Source organism: Podarcis filfolensis, assembly GCF_964270895.1.
Source record: "Podarcis filfolensis genome assembly, chromosome: 2".
NCBI classification, from domain to species: domain Eukaryota; kingdom Metazoa; phylum Chordata; class Lepidosauria; order Squamata; family Lacertidae; genus Podarcis; species Podarcis filfolensis.
The window spans coordinates 61,967,872-61,988,774 of NC_139605.1; the positions used below are offsets into that span (position 1 = coordinate 61,967,872).

General features: G+C 43.4%; 1 protein-coding gene across 3 annotated transcripts in view; it reads right to left on the reverse strand.

Moving 5' to 3' along the window:
- SYNPO (synaptopodin) overlaps window positions 1-13,112 on the reverse strand; it is a 77,376-nt gene extending 64,264 nt beyond the window's left edge. For all 3 annotated transcript variants that reach the window (XM_083603981.1, XM_083603980.1, XM_083603979.1), the window contains exon 1: window positions 13,002-13,112. The gene's annotated coding sequence lies outside the window, so the exon portion shown is untranslated. The remainder of the gene's footprint in view (window positions 1-13,001) is intronic.
- Window positions 13,113-20,903: the final 7,791 nt, after the last annotated feature.

Consider the following 20,903-nt stretch of genomic DNA (forward strand, 5'->3'; position numbering starts at 1 on the left):
CAGGCACGGCTCTCTTCAGCACTGTCAAACTGAGGAGAAAAAGGGCTGTGAAAAAGCTTCTTATTCAGCTATCCCCATCTGGTGGGGAAGGTGAGTGCTTCAGCAGCCCAATTCAACCATAAATATTGCAACCCCCAAATGGGCAGGATAATCCCATAATATGCCTTAGGCAAACTCAGTGTTTCGGCAACCGAGTATTATTCATGCTGCGCAAGCTCATGCAGCGTTTGGTTTCAAAAGCAAGTTTCTATTATTGGCCGCAAAGGTAGGTAAAAGCGTGTGAGCAATGTCTGAGGAAATATCGGAAGCTCTGGGAGGAAGGATGTTTGTGAAGGGGTGGAGTAGTCGAGGGTGAGGTTTCACTGCTCTGTGTAGCTTCTTGTCCTTCCTCAAGACTGCCATCACCATCATACACATAGGGTGCAAATATATCAAAGCTAGTATATTTGTGTGATGTGTGTACAATGTTCAGCCTTTCTTGGCACAGACTCTGGAGTGTGTGTGTGTGTGTGTGTGTGTGTGTGTGTGTACAAACATACCCACAAAGAATCTGGATCATCTTAATACAGAGTTCTGATATTTTTAGTGCAGGCTGCTGTACCAAGCCCTGCTTTAAGGTTAATGAAAATGACCACACAATATGATAATCCTTAACATTTGTTCCCTACTCAATAGAGCTGTAAATAAACATTACATAATCAGTGCTAGCAGCAGCTCAGTAAGGGACCTCTAGCAACAGGAATGGTATGTTGCCTCTGTTTTTAAGTTTCTGTGGTCCCTTTTACAGCAGAGATCCCAAATAGTGGGTGTATGTGCCTTCTTCCGATCCCACTTACTGTGGATATTACTATCATAGTCCATCTATGGTCTGGATATTTGCTGAAACTGTAATTTCTAACTGTGTTAACCATGTAGTTCACCAGTTTTCATTGTGACGACAGTGAAAGTGATTCCCTCTCTCAACCAGAACCTCTTTGTTGGAAATTGCAATCCCAACCCTCGGGTCACTCTCAGCTGGTTGGCCAAGACCTGTCAATGAGTCATGGGAGTCTTGCAGATTCCCAGAAACAGTTGAGGCATCAAGGATCACAAGGTCAAGGAGTGGTCTGACCAACAACAGCACCAGTTTGGCCCCTAACAAATCTGAAATGTTCATGGTGGGTCCTAGAAGCCTATCCTGTGAGACTGTGGGTACCAACAGGATCTTTCTCAGGGGAAACTTCTGGAATATGAGATGGGAGTCAGCTGAATGCTCCAGGGACCACTTCTGACATCTTGCATTGGAGATGTCATTGGAAATACTTTACCATGCCATGAAAAAAAAGCTCAGAGATGTGCATAAAGTGACCAGGTAGCTGAAATGGATCCCTTTTTGAACTTCAAATCAAAAATACATATAAGAGGCTGCATGAAATGGAATAAGGCAGCCTTGGGGGAAAAGAAGTTCTTGGGACCCAACCAGACCAGAAAACAGAGATCCATGAATGGGTTTTCTAAATTTTGGCAAATGGTAGCTGTACAGGGATGGGTGGGACTCATAATAGGACTGAAGTGCTGGTGGCAGGGATTAACCCTTTTTCCAAGTGAAAATGCCCTCTCCAGTTGCTCTTAGTCCCATTAGGAAAAGAAAAACATGTATTAATAAGCAATACATTTAAGTTTGGTGAGCAGGCAAGATTTTCATCAGGGAACTGGTACAGGAGAGGGATGAAAAAAACAGTCTTCCCATTTCTCCATGTTATTTGTGAATGACAAAACTGAGGGAATCATTTCATCAAATGTTCTCCTCAGAACATTAGACTTTCGCATCAATTGGGGACGGGTGGCAAAATAAAATATAGCAGAGGGCGTTTGACAGCCTCATAGAGTGCTAGAAGTCACTTCAGAAGAGCAGCTGGTCAATTCAGAGGTCAGGAGAGTGAAATGCTACCTAAGCCTAGTGATGCAATCGTTGATACCCAAGATGCCATTCCAGGTATAGCTCTGGATAAGATCTGATGCATAGCCAGAGCTGACAGGGCAGCCCTACGTATTTTGCTTGCCATCTGTTGCAGTCTAATATTGCTCAGTCAGTGAACTGGCATAAAAGGTCCCTCTGAGCTTCTTTGCAATATCTCTCTTGCACTCTTTTCTTATGGGGAGAACTTCCAACAACATTGTACTGGGGAACAAATAATGGATGGAGCCACTAGAAGAGGGATGAGGAACTTGTGGCCCTGCAGATGTTGTTGGACTTTAACTCCCCCTATCAATCCCATTCTGCGAGCCAAAATCCCTATACTAAAATATAAACATGCTGGTTACTAATACAGTAGGACTGAACCAAAATTTATATATATATAAAATATTCTGACAAATTTTTGAAAAAAAATGAAGTACAGTATTCTTGAGTTGTTGAAGAATTTAGTCTCTCCTATGGAGACTTTTCTGTGAAATTGCCTCCCCAGTTTCCATATTCATCAATTTTGGGTGCAGCTGTGGATCTAGTTTTTGTACCAATCAATATTCCTTTAATGTTCTTAAAGGAAGCAAGGGGCTAAACTCTTCTTTTCAGTCCTCCTGTCTTAACCTATTTCTTCGTTCATCCACCAGTACGAATTTGCAATAGCATTTCATTCGACACTGAGCAAGCCAAAATTTATCCGAAAACAATATTCTGAAGAAAAGCTGTCCAATAATTCATCTACCCACCCTCCACAAATATGAGGCAAAATCTTGCTGTGCTTCCTGGACCTCCAACAGGGATGTTCTACATTGTGCAGAACTGTGTTGATGCTTGTTTTTTGTTTGTTTGTTTTAAAAAACATTCCAGCCATTTACTTATTACCTTTTATAAAAGGATACCATATTCCAGATGCCTGTCCAAAATCTAGCCTTTTTTAAAATAAAAATTCTGTTTGTGATTTGTTTACTGCTCCTGCTTTCCTTTGCTTCTGTGTGGTTCTTGCCAAGCAGCAGAGGAGTTGAGGCTTTCCGGGTGGAGACAGTGTGGGATGGGGCAAAGGGTGCCCCATAAAAGAAAACTAATGGGATGGAGATGATGTCTGGCTTGTGTTGCATTAGCCCCAAGATGCACTGGATTTCATTAAGCCTGTATGCTTATCCAGTAATGTGATCTGAGGAAGCACTCAGTGTTGCTTTTAAAACTTGGACAAAGAAAGAGTAGAAGAGAGGAGATGGTTTTAAAACAAAACCTCAGTTTTCTGTGCCTTTTACAGTCTCTTACTGCCTTGCTCCAGGTGCTTTTGTAGTGAACTAGAGACTCCTGCCCTCTCGCACAGCCTGCGTTGCTGCCTTTCTCCTCCCCTCCCACTCCTTTTTGACCATCCTTGACCTTCTTGTACCTTCCCATAAAAAACCGCTGGATGTATTTGAAAGTCTGGAACATCAAGACAAACTCTAGGTGGAGGAGGGAATGAGACATCAAGACCTTTCCCCACTCCCACTCAGGCTTCACCCACCCACATCCATTCATCACGCACAGACTCCCAGAGTGGAGAAGCTGGCCTGAGCCCAGTTCTTCCTTGGCCTGTTCTCAACAGCAACAGCTTCAGAAATGAATAGGCTAGCAAGTAAGTGTGGGTGGAGAGTTCCCATGCATCACTGAGACTATGACAATTTTGTTGGGAGGGGGTGAGGAAGAGATGGGGAGCAGGGACTATTTATCCAAACCCAACTCTTCCCAAACTAAACAGGAGAAGGAAGTGAGGAATGCTGCCCCGTCCCAAACCAGAAGTTGTCAGGGAGTGACCCAAGCATCAGCAACAAGGACCACCATGGAACTGATGGAGTGATAGCTCTCCTCCTGCTTTCTGTATCAAGTCCCTGGATCTTTGATGGATGGAACTTTGAAAACCTTATGTGAGGAACTCAATCCATCTGCTTCTCTGATGGAACAATCTCCCCTCTCCTCCCCCGCCATGTGCTCTTTTGGAGGTTCTCCAGACATCCCCCCAAAGCCAATTTGGGGAGGCATGGGAGGAGGAAAAGCCCCATTGTATAAGTCTTTGTATGGGCTTCTGCAAGCAGGACCAACTTGCTAAATCTGGCCCATTGCTCTCATCCCCATAACCCTGGATCTGCCTTTGGAAGGGGAAGGAGGGACATTGCTCTATTGGTGCTTAGTACACTTGATGTAAACGCCCACTAAATGATGCTCTTTACATTCTTCATTGAAATAGGTGGCCATATGGGAGGCAATACATAGGTGCATTCAGAGCTGGGAGGCCTAGTTGCACAAACAAACCAAGTTGCCCCTCAAACCAAGCCTCAGTCCAGCAACAGTGGGCCCCTGAAGCCTGGGACCCTCAGACCAAAGACTCTGACATAGAGGTTGCAGCCTCTGAGCTAAATACCACTAAGGGACCCCCAAAGTCTCACACTCCACAAAGTCCAGTCACCAGTGTGGACAATGTTCCTAGTGAGAGATAGAAGAACGGCAATGGAAAGCTAGATTTAAGGTAAGATAGGAACCCCTTTATGGATCTCCAATCCTCAGTAAGGGGGTGGGATGAAGGTTGGAAAGAGAGTCCTGCTGACCAAATTATTGTCTAAAATGTACAACTTCTTACTAGAATGGTACACAAAAAATGAACAGACAAAGGAGGTGATGATGAAATGGGCAATGGATTTTGGGTATAACATCGAGTATGATGCCTGGGTAAAACTGTGGAGTATAAAATTTACAGCGTGTACCACCTTAAGAGAGAATATAATGAAAATGATGTATCGCTGGTGTTTGACACCTGTTAAACTGGTGAGAATGTACAGGATGAGCAGTAAGACATGTTGGAAATGCAAAGATAAAAATGGAGATTTTTACCACATGTGGTGGACGTGTGAGAAAATGAAACAGTTTTGGGAACAAATTGAAAAAGATATTTAAATATACTTTCCCAAAAAAGCTGGAAGCTTTCTTGCTAGGTTTGATGGGAGAGGAAATAGAAAAAGCAGATCAAAGGTTATTTATGTATGCTACGACTGCTGCCAGAACTTTGTTAGCCCCAAAATGGAAAGTACCAGAATTACCAACAATAGAGGAGTGGCAGACGAAGATGGTTGAATATGCAGAACTAGCAAAACTGACCTGTAGAATCCGAAATCAGGAGGAAACAAAATTCCAAAAAGATTGGAGTAAATTTATGGAGTACATAAATAATAACTGTAGAAATTTGAAGACTAAACCAGGACTGAAATAAATCTTACGATGTAGATAGGATTGAATACAATAAGAAACTGTGGAAAAGTAACTGACATAAGAAAACCTGTTGGAGGGAGGGAAGGAAGTCAATACACAGCAGAGTGTGGGGAAAGAATGTGGGTAAATGATTGTTGAATTTTACTGTATTTTGTTTGTTTGTATTAAATGAAAACCAATAAAAAGCATTTTTTTAAAAAAAGGAAAGAGAGTCCTGCCAATGACTATATAAGGGCATTTCTTTGAGAATGTGCCACACTCAGTGACCTGAACCAGCACTGTGAAAGACCCCTTGCTCCCCAGATTTGCTTGCTTGGTTCTTTCCTGATCTGCCCAACTGCTTGGGGTGCACTCAACATGTCTGCTTGCAGCTGCTCTCTCCTCCTAACCTAGATTTGCCACATCTGCTTCTTCACCTTCCCAGTTGGCTGTGAGATCAGCCTCACCAAGACCAGACAGACTTGGCAAATTGGTGGTGGTGGTATAGACTGTTTGGACTGGATACATATTTTATACATAAAATCAAGCCATTGTATTATCACAAAGTCGCTAGAACAGGATCATAAGCATTAGAATCACCTCTCCTCTTATGGCTAGTCGCCGTCAGCAAGTCTAGAAAATAAAAAGTGTTGCATCATCTCCATACAAATCATCAGCCCAATTCAGAACTGCATGCCAATATTATATGTGCACAGAGGTAGAGACCCCTCAGTTCATTTCCTTCTTTCTCACAGTACCTGCTATTTTTGCAAGTGTAACAGACAGACTCAAAACAATGAGATCCTGTCTGGCCACAGAATATAAGGAAAAGCCATAGTGCTAGTCATATCCCTTGCAGCACTGGGTGGGAAATTAGTATGATGCAGCCTTTGCGTTGCCACAGGGTAGCATGACTGAGCAACATCTGGGGCGGTGATCCAGATTTCTCATAAAGCACATCAATCTTGAAAGAAAGCTCTCGTCCAGTGCTATTGCATTTCAAAGCAAGCGCCCTGGCTTTAAAGTAATTACACATTGTGTTCCCCGACAAATAGATGTAAGGGTTGTGCCATTGGTGATGACTGATATGAGATATTTATGCCTTCAAAAAGAAAGCTTGGGAAATGCCTGAACATGTCCTTCACCGGGGGGGGGGGGGGGGAGAACAGGAAAATCTGATTCTACTTTGTCAATCCAGAGTCTGGAAATGCTCTAGAAGACGTTCTTGGAATACAACTCCCATCAGTTTCAGCCAGCATGGTCAGGGGTCAGGGATGATGGGAGTTGTAGTCCAGCAACATCCAGAGGACACCAGGTTTGGGAAGGTGGTCTAGTGGATAGGATTGCACACAGGTGTTCACTGTGTGAGTGGAAGAAGGAGGCTGTGGCAGGAGGCTCTGCCCCTGTCATGTGACCACCCTTCTTATGCATTGGTCAGAATATGTGCAGACTACAGAGCAACCAATGTATGGCCAACTCCAGACATTCCTGAATCAACATGGATAATCCCTACCCATGTTGGTCTGGCTGCTGGGTAGGTTTTTGGACTGAATTAGCCTTAGTTGCTTTGGTGGGCAATGTACACCAGGAGCTGGGGGAATGCAACACAAGGGTTCTTCTGGACCTTTCAGCAGTTCTTTATGCTAACCACCATGGCATTTGTCTGGTTTGAGAATTAGGGACAGCACAGTTTGATGGTTCTGCTCCTATCTGGAAGGCAGGTGCTGGTGGACTTGTCTTTTCGTTTCATTTTGTTTTGTTTTTGCTTTATTGGTTCTTCACAATTCTGTTTCAAAGTGCTTCAAAGTTTATTCCCACACCACCACATATTGTTTAATATCCATATGAAATTGCTGGATACAGGGATTTGGGCTCAAGTGTCACTAGAACTCTATTTCGGCTTTTCATCTAATCCAGATGTAGCAGTGGATGTCCTGGACAGATGCCTGGAGTTATAATGGACTGGATTGGGGTTAGCAAAATGAAAGTCAATCCAGAGAAGCTGGAGGTACTGTTTGTTCTACGATCAGTAGATCCACACCATACCTTTAAGGTACATCCAATGTACATTTAAAGCACATGACTTCCCTCCAAGAATTCCAGGAACTGTCGTTTGCCTCTCACAGAGCTAGACTTCCCAAAACACTTCCCAGAATTCTTTGTGCTTTAAATGTATGTTGGATGCTCTTTAAATATGTAGATCTGCCCCATGGAGATTCTTTGTGCTACAAAGCTCCACATGGCCTAGAACCAGAGTTTCTGGAAAACTACCTTCTCCCACATGAACAAATCTATCATTCAAGACCCTGCTCTGGGTGTCTTCAGAGGTGGTGATGACACCTGAACTGTACAACATCCTCCCCAACATATTCAGCATTCAGTCTTTTATCCTTTGGGCACCAAGTGAAAACGGTTCCATTTTGTTCAGCCTTTTGCAGAGTAATATGATGTACTGTACTTTATTGCTGTGACTAATGATAACTCAGCGTGTGCTTTGAGTCATTTTAAAATAGACCTTTTAATTATTTAATTGTATGTTGAACTGTAAACTGCCTTGAAGAATGTGTGATGGAAAGCTGGGATATAAATGTTTAAAATACGCTTTAAAAAAAACACAAAAACAACCTGCTTAGATAAAAATTAGCAGGAATAGGGGAAATAAAACCTCATTCCAACCTCTGTGCACCATGGTCTACATGTGTAGTCACCGCACACGTGTTCTAGCCAATGCATGGGGGGTGGGCCCATAGAGAGGGCTAAGTCATATTCATACCATACATCTAAAGCAGTGTAATACCGCTTTAAATAATCATGGCTTCCCCTAAAGAATCCTGGGAGTTGCAACTTGTTAAGGTTCTGAGAGTTTTTAAAGGTAAAGGGGCCCCTGACCATTAGGTCCAGTCGTGGCCGACTCTGGGGTTGCGGTGCTCATCTCGCTTTATTGGCTGAGGGAGCCGGCATACAACTCATGTGGCCAGCATGACTAAGCCGCTTCTGGCGAACCAGAGCAGCGCACGGAAACGCCGTTTACCTTCCCGCCGGAGCGCTACCTATTTATCTACTTGCACTTTGACATGCTTTCGAACTGCTAGGTGGACAGGCGCTGGGACCGAGCAACAGGAGCTCACCCTGTCGCGGGGATTCGAACCGCCAACCTTCTGATCAGCAAGTCCTAGGTTCTGTGGTTTAACCCACAGCGCCACCCACGTCCCTCTGAGAATTGTTAGGAGACTCCTATTCCCCCTTCCCAGTGAAAAGGGCTTGATTGTTAAGCCACTCTCAGAATCGTAGCTCTGACTGTTTCAAGTGGTATCATAGTGCTTTAAATGTATGGTGCAAAAATGTGGCCAGAGTCACATTTCCTCCTACGGGTGAACAGATGTGCAGGCTTGCGTCTCACTCTCTCTTTTCCTGTGTATCTCTGTGCAGCTGATAACATTCAATGAATTCAAATGTTTGGATCCATTTCCCCACAAACACTCGATGTGAATTGGAAATGCACACGGCAAGGGCACATGCAAAGCAGCACAAATAGCTTCTGTCATGATTTACATGCCTACACTTTGTGTTTTACTTCCTTTTCTTCCTTTCCACTACCCATCCTCAACTTCTTCAGAGCCACAGAGCAGCACAGGCTTCTGTATATAGGCATAATTGCTCTGTCACTAACTAAGCAACCTGGAGAGACTCAGGCCAGGACAAGGAGAAGGGCCACTTCTTAGAAATGCAGGAATAGTAAGGGGGTCTACGGTTTGAGAGCAGAGCTTGTCTTGTGGCCAAAAGACAACAGGGGTCCAGCACAGACTCTTAAGGGCATAGCTGCAATGTGTTACCTGAGTGGCTCCATTAGGAAACTGCCTGCTGCATTCAACACAAACTTCTGAAATTCATCCAGGGCATCCCCATGTAGCACTCACTACCATTGTCCAGCTAGCTGATGGCACTGGGAGCCACTATAGTGGGATGAATTTGGGCTGGAGACACTTGCTTTCAAATACAGTGGTACCTCGGGTTACATACGCTTCAGGTTACATACGCTTCAGGTTACAGACTCTGCTAACCCAGAAATAGTACCTCGGGTTAAGAACTTTGCTTCAGGATGAGAACAGAAATCGTGCTCCGGCGGCGCGGCAGCAGCAGGAGGCCCTATTAGCTAAAGTGGTGCTTCAGGTTAAGAACAGTTTCAGGTTAAGAACGGACCTCCGGAACGAATTAAGTACTTAACCCGAGGTACCACTGTAGTTGGTAACATCTTTGCTTACTTCCCTGGGCAACCTTGGGCAAATCGCTCTCTCTTGGCCTAACAAACCTCTGAAGGTTGTTGGAAGGATTGAACAGCCATTGTAGTGGAAAGAGTGCTAGACCTATGTCAGGGGGGTGCGGGTTCAAATTCTTGTTCCAAGATGATGACCCTATACATGACATGCATAGGGTCAAGGCGACCTTGAGCCAGTTAACCTTTGTCAGCCTAACCTAAATTGCAGGGTTGAGGGAACCTACTTTAGAAGTAAGAATGAAGAGGGGAGGGTTTCATCTACACCACCTTGAGTCCCACAGAGAAGGGGTAGGATAAAAATCTGCTTTGAACAGAAAGTGATAGTCCTATGTAGGCTGCCCCCTGCTCTCCTTTGAGGAAAATGGGGCAGACCTTCCAGTGTCCCTATTTTCCAGGGACGTCCCTGATTTAGAGAATCCCAGTTTCTGATTTGATTCCAGAATATCCCACTTTTCCTTAGGATGTCCCTATTTTCATTGGAGAAATGTTGGAGGCTATGGAGTTCTCCAACCCCTGAGCTGTTTGATGGCAATCCTGTATAGGGAATGTTTTTCTATGTTTAGTGTTTTATTATGTTTCTATATAAGTTGAAAGTTGCCCAGAATGACTAGGGCAACCCAGTAAGATGGAATGAGACGTCCCTATTTTCATAGGAGAAATGTTGGAGGGTATGGTGGGGTGCAGCTGTGCTAAATAAATAATTGGATTTATATTAAGACAGGGGCAGGATATACAAGTATCAAAATAAATATAATGCATTTATGGAGAGAATTGCTTGGAGTGGGCGGGAGACAGTCATGGCTGGGGAGCTGGAATTACACAGCTGTAAGAGAAAATTAGATTGCGCAAAGAATTTACAGCCTTTGAGGCAAAAGTGGGGAAAGGAGAGAGGAAGTTGAACACAGGCATGCAGAATAAGAGGACTATAAGGTCCCTTTGGCTTCCTTACCATTCTAGTAGTAGAAACCATATAGTCTGAATCTGAGGGTGTCTGTCTCCAAAGCTCACTAGGGATGGGGGGAGAAATTTGGTCCAGTTCACATTTTAATGCAAATCTATCAAACTCCCACTTCACCCTAAAAATGGGCAGACCTAACCACAGCCATCCTTTGAGATCCACACTTGTTGCAATTTTATGATGCAGTCCCCAGACCATAAAATGTGGGCAAAATAAAAAATATATATATGAATGAATTAATTAATATGGAGAAACTGTGCAAATAGAGGAAATTTCTTGCAAAAAATGCATCCTGGTGAGAAAAAGCACTTGCAAAAACATGCATATCAAGAGCAATGCACATTAAAATGCTGGTGAATTTTCATGGTGTATTTATTTTTTTTAAATCACAATCTGATATGGAAATGTGACAACTTGAATTTAAGATTAGAAAAATGAAGAACTGAGAGAAACTTCCATTTAAAGATTCACCCAGTCCTGTCTCCATTCCATTCCAGCCCATGTCGCTCTTAACCCTGTTATTTTAAATATACCACTTTTCATTCAAACTTTGGATTGGTCTACACCTTTGAGAACAAATTGTGATGAATTTGTGGTTGGACTTCCCTTTAGAAACTGTTGTCTTCCTTTAGATCACTGGTTCCCAAACCTTTCCCCCCTGAAAATTGTGGAGGGTCTTGGTGGACTGTTTAATGCTTCTTCTGCTTGTTATAATGCACTATAATAGAGGCTGCATGATTCTAAATTGCATTTTAATTGCTTCTTTGATTTCTTATATTGCATTGTATAATGCCATTGTATTATAATTTGCAGTCCATAGATCCAAGTTGTAATAGAATAGAATACAAGAAACAAAAGAAACAACAAAAATACAATTAAAAATCCAGTTGAGTATTTAATGCAGGCATGTCACAGACAATCTGAATGAAGCTTTCGCACCACTGGTGCTCCAAGGACCACAGTTTGGAAATCCTTGCTTTAGAATCACCAATATCAAATGCATTGTTATGCAGTAATGGCAAGAGAAGGCAGAACCAAGGGACAGCAGAATATTCAGAATGTGCCAATCAGGTGGCATTGTATTTATAATCTTTCTTTTTCCCCACTGTTATTTCCTTCCTGACTTTTTTTGCTTACTCCCTTTACCCTCCTCTCCTCTTCTGTGCAGCTCTTCACCACTAACAGCATCCCCAGCATGTTGACAGGACAGACAAGTCAAAGGACATTCTGTTGATTTAAGGGTGATCAGGAAGGCCTTTCATCACGATGGCAGATGTCAGCACCTTCAGCCATCCAAAAGGCAAAGGGAAGAAAGTCATGCTTTCCAGGCCCACACAGAAATTTGAGGACCTTTACTGCTAAAGTACCCCATGTCTGTATCTGTGTCTGTGTCTGTATGTGTGCGTTTTAAAGAGAAGGAGCTCATCCAGATATCTACTTGTCCTGCTACTTCCCACTGGGAAAACCTGATATTTACCACAAAATCAGAGCCAGGGCTTTTTTTCAGTCGGGACTCATTGGATCTCGGTTCCGGCACCTCTCAGGTGGGCACCATTGCCATTATAAGAGAACAAGGGAGACATTCATGGTGAGTTCCGGCACCTCTTTTTCTAGAAAAACAGCACTGATCGGAGCAAACATCCATTGAGTTTTCCATGGATTGACGTTTGCTCCAATTCAGTGCTAAATAGTGGGTTTTCCCAGGGAAAACGGCAACGCAAATAGAAAACCATGCAGACCCATGCGTAGAAAGCAAGTGTGGACAACCCCAAGTTGAATGTAAAGTTCAGGCTGCAATCCTACGCTCTTACCTGTAAACCCCATTGAATAAAATAAAGATGCATAGAATTCCACTGACTGGATGACTTTCAGAACAACACAAAAATAGTCAATAAGTCATTACAATTTGCAAAGTCTGAGGGCCCAAATGAACATGCTGGCCCCTCAAAGCTTCTTTTTTAATTTAGCATGAGCAAAGGAGATTTTGTGCATAGTTGTGTGAAGCTGAATTCATGCCTGCAGCTCACTAAGGATGAAACACACACACACACTTCCATTCCATCAGGTAACGGAACCCAGCGAATGGTGCTGATTGGTTTCCCCCAAACCACGTGATGCTCCTGTGCTTTATTCCACCACGCTTGCCTAATGAAAGGCTCATTGTTAAATAAGAACAGGAAAGGGATGATATACGTGTCCATTTCTGGAGGTCCATATCGGCCCTTTGGCTCTCAGATACCAAAGGGCAGACAGGTCAGTGTCTTTAAGCAGTAGGGACAGGCTTCCTGATCCTAGGAAAGCACTCATGATCTAAAGGAAGCTGCCTTGCTGAGAGAAATGCACAAATCAAACTGGAGTGGCAAGAAAAAGACTGTGCCTCACACAGATGGCAAAGCCAAGCCTGTTGTGGAGAGGGAATCTCCTCAACTCTTCCATTAATACTGAGGAGAGCATACCAAGTTCTCGGTCTCTTGACCATTTGTGAAATATACCAAACTTCTGATCACTGTTTGGCTTCATCACCCCCCATCCATTTCCAGCCTACAGCCTTGAGTAAAGTCTGCCCTCCGGCCTCCGCTAGGCCCCCTTACCTGCAGCAGTAAAATGATGCTCTCCCCCCCGGCTACCATGCCAGCCAGCAGATCCTGTCTTCTCCATCCACCTCAGCCTGCATCTCAAAGCAACTGGGTTTCTCCTCTCTCTCTCCCTCCCCTCCTAGTTGCCTGAGCAGGAACAGAGGAAGGAAGGGTGAAAGGGGGTGGGGGTGGGAAGGGGGAGGGAGGGAGGGAAGGGGAGCGTGGAGCTGAAACTTTAATAGCACAGAGCCCCTTTTGTTTCACAACATATGGTATATTTCGTACATACTGAAGACATTAGCCACCTATATTTTTTAAGAGCTTACTTCAAAAGTATACATGGAGCTCATGCCCGGCTCTCTGAAAACACACTCTGGGAAGGGTTGGGAGCTCCTCAAAATCCAAACAGGGAAAAAAGAAAGAAAAAGAGAAAGAGGAAAACAGTCCACACTGAGATGCTTTGAAAGCCAACACAGTTTTTCCCCCCTTTCTTTTTTTAATTCCAGGGATACATGTGCGCAGCTTTATATACAAGCCTTTGTGGACGATCTGTGTTAACCAAGTTTATTTATTGCTCATCTGGCTGAGGTCTCAGTCCAAGGCACATTTACACAAAAGGCAGGCGTGTTCTCTGTAGATTCTGGGGCATGGCTTGGTGCTGAAAGAGGACAGTCGTGTGTTCTCCCCCGCCCCCCTGCACTACTCGACACTTCATTAGCCCCACTGGAATTGACCCCACTCCAAACATTTGCACATCACTACCAAATCCTAATGAATGGGTAGCGGGGGCAAGGGGAGAGGTGTCCAATGAATTTTGGAGCACATAAGCTCTAACCCGCATGGGACATGATGCAGTGGCAAAGATAAGAGACTCCACACATCTGGCAGTGGTTTCGAAATGCATAAATATTTATCTTGAGTCCCAAACCCTTACAAAGCCAAAGAAACCATTTGAAAGAGCCTAGTATAGAGTCACAAATGGTAATTTTTCACACAGCTCTCATAAAACAAAAAGCCAAGATAGAAAAGCACTTCAAGTAACAATGTTGTAAACGACTGAGACTAGGTGATTCTGAAATACAACATAAATGTGATTTATTTTTGGGTCTACAATAACGTTGCCAGCCTTTAAGATTCTGGTACCTGGGTGAGACCTCAGGGATGAAGTCTAGGATCAAGGGACAGAATTTTGTGGTCAGACAGAGTCCAATGATAAAAGGATGTGAAAATACAATTTCTCTAAGTTTTTAAGCTGTTCCATGTGTTCACAAATCCCCTCCTAGCAAGGGATACATTTGCGCGTGATATCAGGCCAACCATTTATCCATTGAGGCTGTCAGTTTCTAATTCAAATGACAATCAGTGGCTTCGTGGCAGACAACTCAGAACCCATACAAAGCAGATTTTTCATGGAACTGAGCCAAGCTGCAGATTAGTGAATTCATGGCAGGGAACACAAAACTCACGCAAAGCAGATCTCACACACAAAAAGTGAGGGGGGGTGTCATATGAATCTTTGGCAGAGAAGTTGGGCCCCTGCTAGAGCCTGCAACAGAGTTGGCTATTTCCATTACAGTTGCAAACTTCTTTTTTGGCCTCTAGTTTGTGGCTATGTTGCCTCACATTTTTTTTAATGCTAGCGTGAACCAGTAGGGTCTGCATGGAATTTGAATTCTGGAAAGTTGTGCCATCGCAAGCCTTCCAGACTTTATCCTTGGATGAGCTTTGGAGATAAATGCTATGCTCATGAAACGGCTGCCACCTGATCCATATTCAAACATTTGTGTTAGGTCCACATTTTCTGATTTAAGTCTTTGGATGAACCTTTTCTATGCTTCTTATGAAAAATTAAGGGGCTTCTCAACTTGTAACTTCCTCTCAGTTTGTTTCTGTCACCCAAACACATCTCAAGGACAAATGCCACAAAACCGGTCTCCTTTTGCTAGGCACCATGCAGTCTCATTCCTGGGCATTCCACCAGCCTGCTTCTATCCAGTGTGACCAATAGGCTTTCTCTCCTTCTATTGTCTTAGAAGATATGGCAGGGGAATAGACTGAAATGAAAAAGTTATTCTAATGCACACATGAATTGGGGTAAAGGAGTGAGTGTTCCACAGCTAGGGACTGCGGCTAATTATGAGGCCCCATAAATCTGTCACTACAACTGCTGTCCACATGCTGTGCATGGGGTGAGGGCACATGGCAAATTGGTGCTTTGTCCAATGTTTATCCAGTTGCATACTCTGATTTGCAATTGTAAAAGCTGCCAGTAAAAAGGCTTTATGGTTCTTCAGCGCTCATAAAGTTGTAGTGCCATAGCAAGGAGGGGAGGGGGCCCTGATTACTATGAGGCAGCAAAGCAAATTTATTACAGATTTGGGTAAGTTAATATTACAGTACAGCACTGCTAGCACTAAGCCTTGGATCACCGAGCAACCCCCACAAAAGAGACAAAAGAAACTTTATGGTGGGTGACGTGGAAAAGGCTGTTATTTGCTCTTCTCCCCTCACATAGACTTTCATATTTTGCCTCCCAGGCTATTGCAAGGAGGCCATTGATTGGATATTTTCGACCTGCAGCCTATAGCTGAGATAAAACAAACAAGAACTTCTAGGGAGTTAGTCCTGTGCAAACAATCTGGCCACCATTAGCAGTCATCCTCTGAAACAGCATCTGCCCATAATAAAGAAAACGTTTTTGAAAAATAAACGAAATTAAGCTCTTCTAATCAGCCCCTTTTGGCTGTGGTTCTTTATCTTCCATTTGCAACTGCAGTCACATTCAAACCATACATTTAAAGTGCATGGCTCCCCTCAAAGAATACTGGGAGTGTAGGTTTGTTAAGGGTGATTGGAATTGTAGCATGGTGAGGGATAAGTTACAGTTCCCAGGATTCTTTGGGGGAAGCCATGTGCAAGCCAAATGTATGACATGGATGTGACAGGTGAAACAGGCCCATGAGACCACAAGTATACCCACCAATATAGCACAGTGCAGAAAGGCTACCTTTGTTGGAGAGAGAGGTTTGGAAGGAGAGATTCTTACTTTCTCATAGCAAAGTTAAGCACATTAATACTTGGCTAGATTTACATCTGTCCTCATCCATCGTTAAACAAATGTTCCTCGTAAAAAATACTTAGGCTAGAATAAATCACAGGCACTTAGCTTGCAAATAAGTGAATATTTTACTCACAGAGTTTCCAGAAAATAACAGCAAGCAAGTCTCCATTTGGTCCCAGTAAAACAGAGATGAAAAAAGGGTTCCAAGCAACTTAAAAGTAATTGGTTTTCTTACAAAAAGGATCGTGCAATCTTTGGGTTACCAAAGATACAGACTTTAAAATCTCTCTTTTGGAGAGATTCAGTTCTCTTTTGGAGAGATTCAGTTCACTTGGTTTTTCTTGTAGCTGTGAGCCATTGGCTGCATGGCTCCTTGCTTGTTCAAGGAAGCACAAAAAGAAAAGACTGAAAAGAAGGAAAGCAGAGGCTGCAGACAGCCTGCTAAGCCACACTCACTTGCAACCTGAGCTCTGGGATCAGGTTAACTCCTTCATGCATACAAGTGTAAGTCAGTAACTATATTACTACAATCTTCACTCCCAGAACCAAAGAAGGGTCCTGATGGGTCATACTGTACTATCTAGTCCATCATTTTGTTCCCATAGTGGCCTACTGGATGTCTATGGGTTGCCAAGAAACCCATAAAAATGAGACATCCAACCGCCCTGTGTTTCTTCTCTTTTACTATATTTCTTTGCCACTGTTTAAATACATGATCAGGTCAACTCACTGGGCCATATTCCACTAAATCATTGCACTAACAGAAGCCAATGCAAAGATTACTGCTAGCACAAGACTTCCTCCCTCGCCCCTTATGCATGCTATCCATGCCATCTCCAAATCTGCTCTGGATCGTTGGTGGAACCCCCAGAATAAATTAAAGGAGTGCATGGGGAGAGGAGCTGGAGATTATTCCACTGCACAAGGAGAAATCCTTGCACTGATGGAACAATCTGCTCAACAAAAAATTGAATCCCTACCAGTCCTAGTGGGCACAGCTACTACTGAGTTTGCTCATCATTAGACATGGGTGGAAATTATTGCGTGAAGCAGAAAAGAGTTTATTGGACTCTACAGATATGGCTGTTGACTACTTTCAGACCAAAGAGAAAGTAAATTCACCACAGATTTTGAAAGAGCAATTGCCAAGGCTAAATGAAGAAATAAGAAGCTACAAGCACATTTGAAATATGGCCCTATGAACCTTGTTAGTCATGGAGGCTACTTGATGTTTAAAGTAGATGATGTCTGAAAATGTCATTATTACCCATCACTGACGCTCCTTTTGTCTCTCCATGTCTGAATCTTCTGATGAATTTTAATAACATTCCAGCTGATGCAAATACAACTCTTCAAATTTTCTCCAAATGTTTTGAGTGCTCATGATCTGTGCTCATGCCCTTGGCTTCTGGTTTCATTATGGTTTGCAAACAAATGTAAGAGCTGGGTGGTCCCCTACTCAAGTCTTATTCATACATGTTGCGCTGTGATCATGTAATTTTGGGAAGATTGGTTTCCTTTGATTATGAGAGCCTTGATCTTTAATCGTAAACATCGCTGCAGGCCTGAAATGTAGCAGATTGACAAGGTGGGAGCAGGGAGCTCCTAGCATTGCAATTGAATGTATTGCAAGATGGAACCAAAAAAAAGTGCCATGGAACTGTTTTCAAAAAGCAGCTGGAATGTAAAGCGGAAGCATTCTGAGAGTTGACAAAAGTACTCTGTTAAAAGGGATGACATTTGTCAGATACAGCATTGTCCCATGTATTGCTTCCAGAGCATGCAATCTTTCTAAATCAGGGTGGGGAACCTGTGGACCTCCAGATGTTCCTGGACTTCAACTCCCATCAGCCCCTGTCAGCACAGCCAATGGTCAGGGAGTAATGGGAGCTGTAGTTCAACAACATCTGGAGGGCCATAAGCTTTCCCAGCTCTGTTCAAAAGCAAAGCAGGTCTGCGTCTGGTTAACATTTTTCACGGAAACCATGTACATATATAACTTGGCAAATGCCACAAACCACATAATAGTTAATGAGCAACATGCATCACTTCTCACTGATACAGATGTAGCCTGCCATGGCAACTGGTTCTTGTGGTTCTGGAAGTGTGAACCATGCCATACTAATGAAGGAACAAGCAGCTGTTAGCAGATCCTGCCTAATCCCTCTTTCTCCTGTTCTTTGTTGGGGCAGGAAGATGAAGTGGTACTCTACCCTATCCATCCAGATCAGGGCAACATAAAGAGCCCATGGTGAAACTCATTGATCACATGGTTTGTTGATGGAAAGTGCTAAGGGGTAGCTTCCTTTCACCATAGAACACTGGTGAGGAAGACTGAGCTTCTTGCCTCTGTAGATGTTCCAAAAGGGTTTGGATTAATGGTGGTGCTGTGTACAGGGATGCATGCGTCATTTTTAATCTTAAGGAATCAAGAGGAGTCCACAATAAGATAGTAGCAGGAAGAAACTTTTCCCAGGCTAAAAGATGAAAAATATGTTTAGATCCCAGCAAAGTCTGGAATTCAAAAGTAATTTTGCATAGTTTACATTTCAGGAGATTTCATTCCTCCTCATCTTGCCTGGAGATCTGTCTCTCCAGTGTCTGCTTTCCAAGCAAGGTTTTTCAAGAGTCAGGAATTGTGCAAGAGACAGTAATAATATTTTTTGGTCTTTCAAATGTGCATTTCCTGCCTGTAGAAACATTCAAAACGGCAGAAATACAGTAATGGAACTGTACAAATCAAAGATAGTGGATTAGCTCAAAGTGTCTTCAGAACTACTTTTGAAAGTTAATGGCAGATAATCTACATCTAGAAATGTACAGGTGGTGCAATAGTCTTTCTAGATCTTTCAGAAGCTTCAGAAGCTTTCAACATTGTTGATCATTACAACTTAAGAAGTGTGGCTGGGGTGTGGGTTCTGTCTTAGGTTATTTTGGACCTTCCATAATCTGAGGGTCCCCACGATGCTGCTGTGTATTCAACAGCTTGTGAATATGCCTGCAAATTACTGCAGGCTCAATCCCATTTAATATTCATGTCTGTTTTCCCCAAACTAGTGCCCTCCAGATGTTTTTGAATCTAATTCCCATCAGACCTAGCCCACATAACACATTGGCCATGCTTTCTGGAGTTGATGGGAGTTGAACAATTGGAAATGATAATCTCTTAATGACTGCGGTTATTAGCATTTTTTTAGCTAGCATCCAATTCTGTTTTTCTTTTCCTTCAAACTCAGGAGCAGCTGATTGGGTTCTAGATTATGTCATATGGTAATTAGAGAGAAGATAGATCAAACACACTGAATTTGTATCTGGGCAATATGGATGTGATTATCATTGTGGATAACATGAGACCTCAGATAATGTGAAATCTGAACTGGATTTCAATTTCTCTTAACTGGATTCCCCACCCCTTTTTTTGAAGAAGAAGATGAAATAAAATGAAATAGACAACTCGCAGATCCAGTTATAGCTGAATAACTAGCCATTCCTTCTTCAAAGACCTAGTATCTATCATGCATATTTATGGAATCCATTAGATTGGCTATTGCAATGCATCCTTCTTGAGGCTACCCTTGAAAATGTCTTTAAAAATGCAGTTAGTGCACAATGCTGTACACAGAGCCGTCTTTCCCATTGGTGTTAGTGGTTCATTGTGCCAGGGCGCCAGCCTCTCAGGGGCGCCCTAGTGATTGGGATGCTGTGTGGCTTTGCTGGCAGCCTCCCCTTTCCCTGCATGCCCGCCAGCTGCACCCTGCCAACTATATGGCTGTGCAGCAACCTCTATTCCCAAGCCTCTGCAGGAGGAGAGCAATCCCCACAGAGGCTTAGGATGGAAGCTGTGTGCATCTGCTAAAGACGGCCCTGCTCCCAGTCATTGTCCTCTTCCTGTTTCCTGGCGAAAGGTGGTGCACAGCCTTCCTGGGCTGCCTTCTCAGGGCGGTGGGGGGGGGGCAGAGGACATTTTCCACACACCCCTCCCTTGTTTTGGAGTTGCCTGGGGGGGGCACCGGAGGGATCTTTGCACCACGGTGCCAGATATGCTTAAGACGGCCCTGGCTGTAGCATGCCAAATGACAAGAGAAAGGCAAAGATAGCATATAATGTAAACATAATATGTAACATGGCTGCATGTAAGTTCCCAGACCCAATTCAAGATGCAGGTTACCAGTTTCCTACAATGTTATCTATGGCCTTGTCCCAGCATACCTCAAAGAGATCTGCTTCAGATTACATCAGCTGACGAAGTCTGTAAGAACATGGAAGAGCAGGAGTTTTCTCAGCTGAGGCACCTCAGCCAGGGAACTGCCTCTCAAGGGCATTCTTGGTCTGGCTCACCTAACATTACAGGATTTCAGGAAGAGGGCAGGAGCTTTCTTGTTCCAGCAGGATTTTAAAGATAATTGGTGTTTTTTTATTGGCTGTATGTCACATTTTGGGGTTTTTCAAAATCACTGCTCAGAGGTTTTAATAAATGTTATTAGTTTTCTGGGAAATATTTCCAGTCCTTTTATGATCCTGTGATCTGCTTTAAGCATCCTAAAAGGGAGTGGAAAGCAGGGCAGGGCACTAGCGGGGTACTCATTATTGACCAACAGAAATGAGGCCTATCGTTTAACTCACCTGTTAAGCATTCCATTTGTAAGCTTGCTTGTTGCACTGCTTGTCAGTTTGTTGGTAATGCTACAACTGGCCTAGGTACTGAGGTATTAGAATGAAATGTGGTTCACATGTTCAGGACACCGTTCCTTTGAGTAGAAGTATGCCCTAATTAGTGGGACGCAGGTGGCGCTGTGGTCTAAACCACAGAGCCTAGGGCTTGCTGATCAGAAGGTCGGCGGTTCGAATCCCCGCGA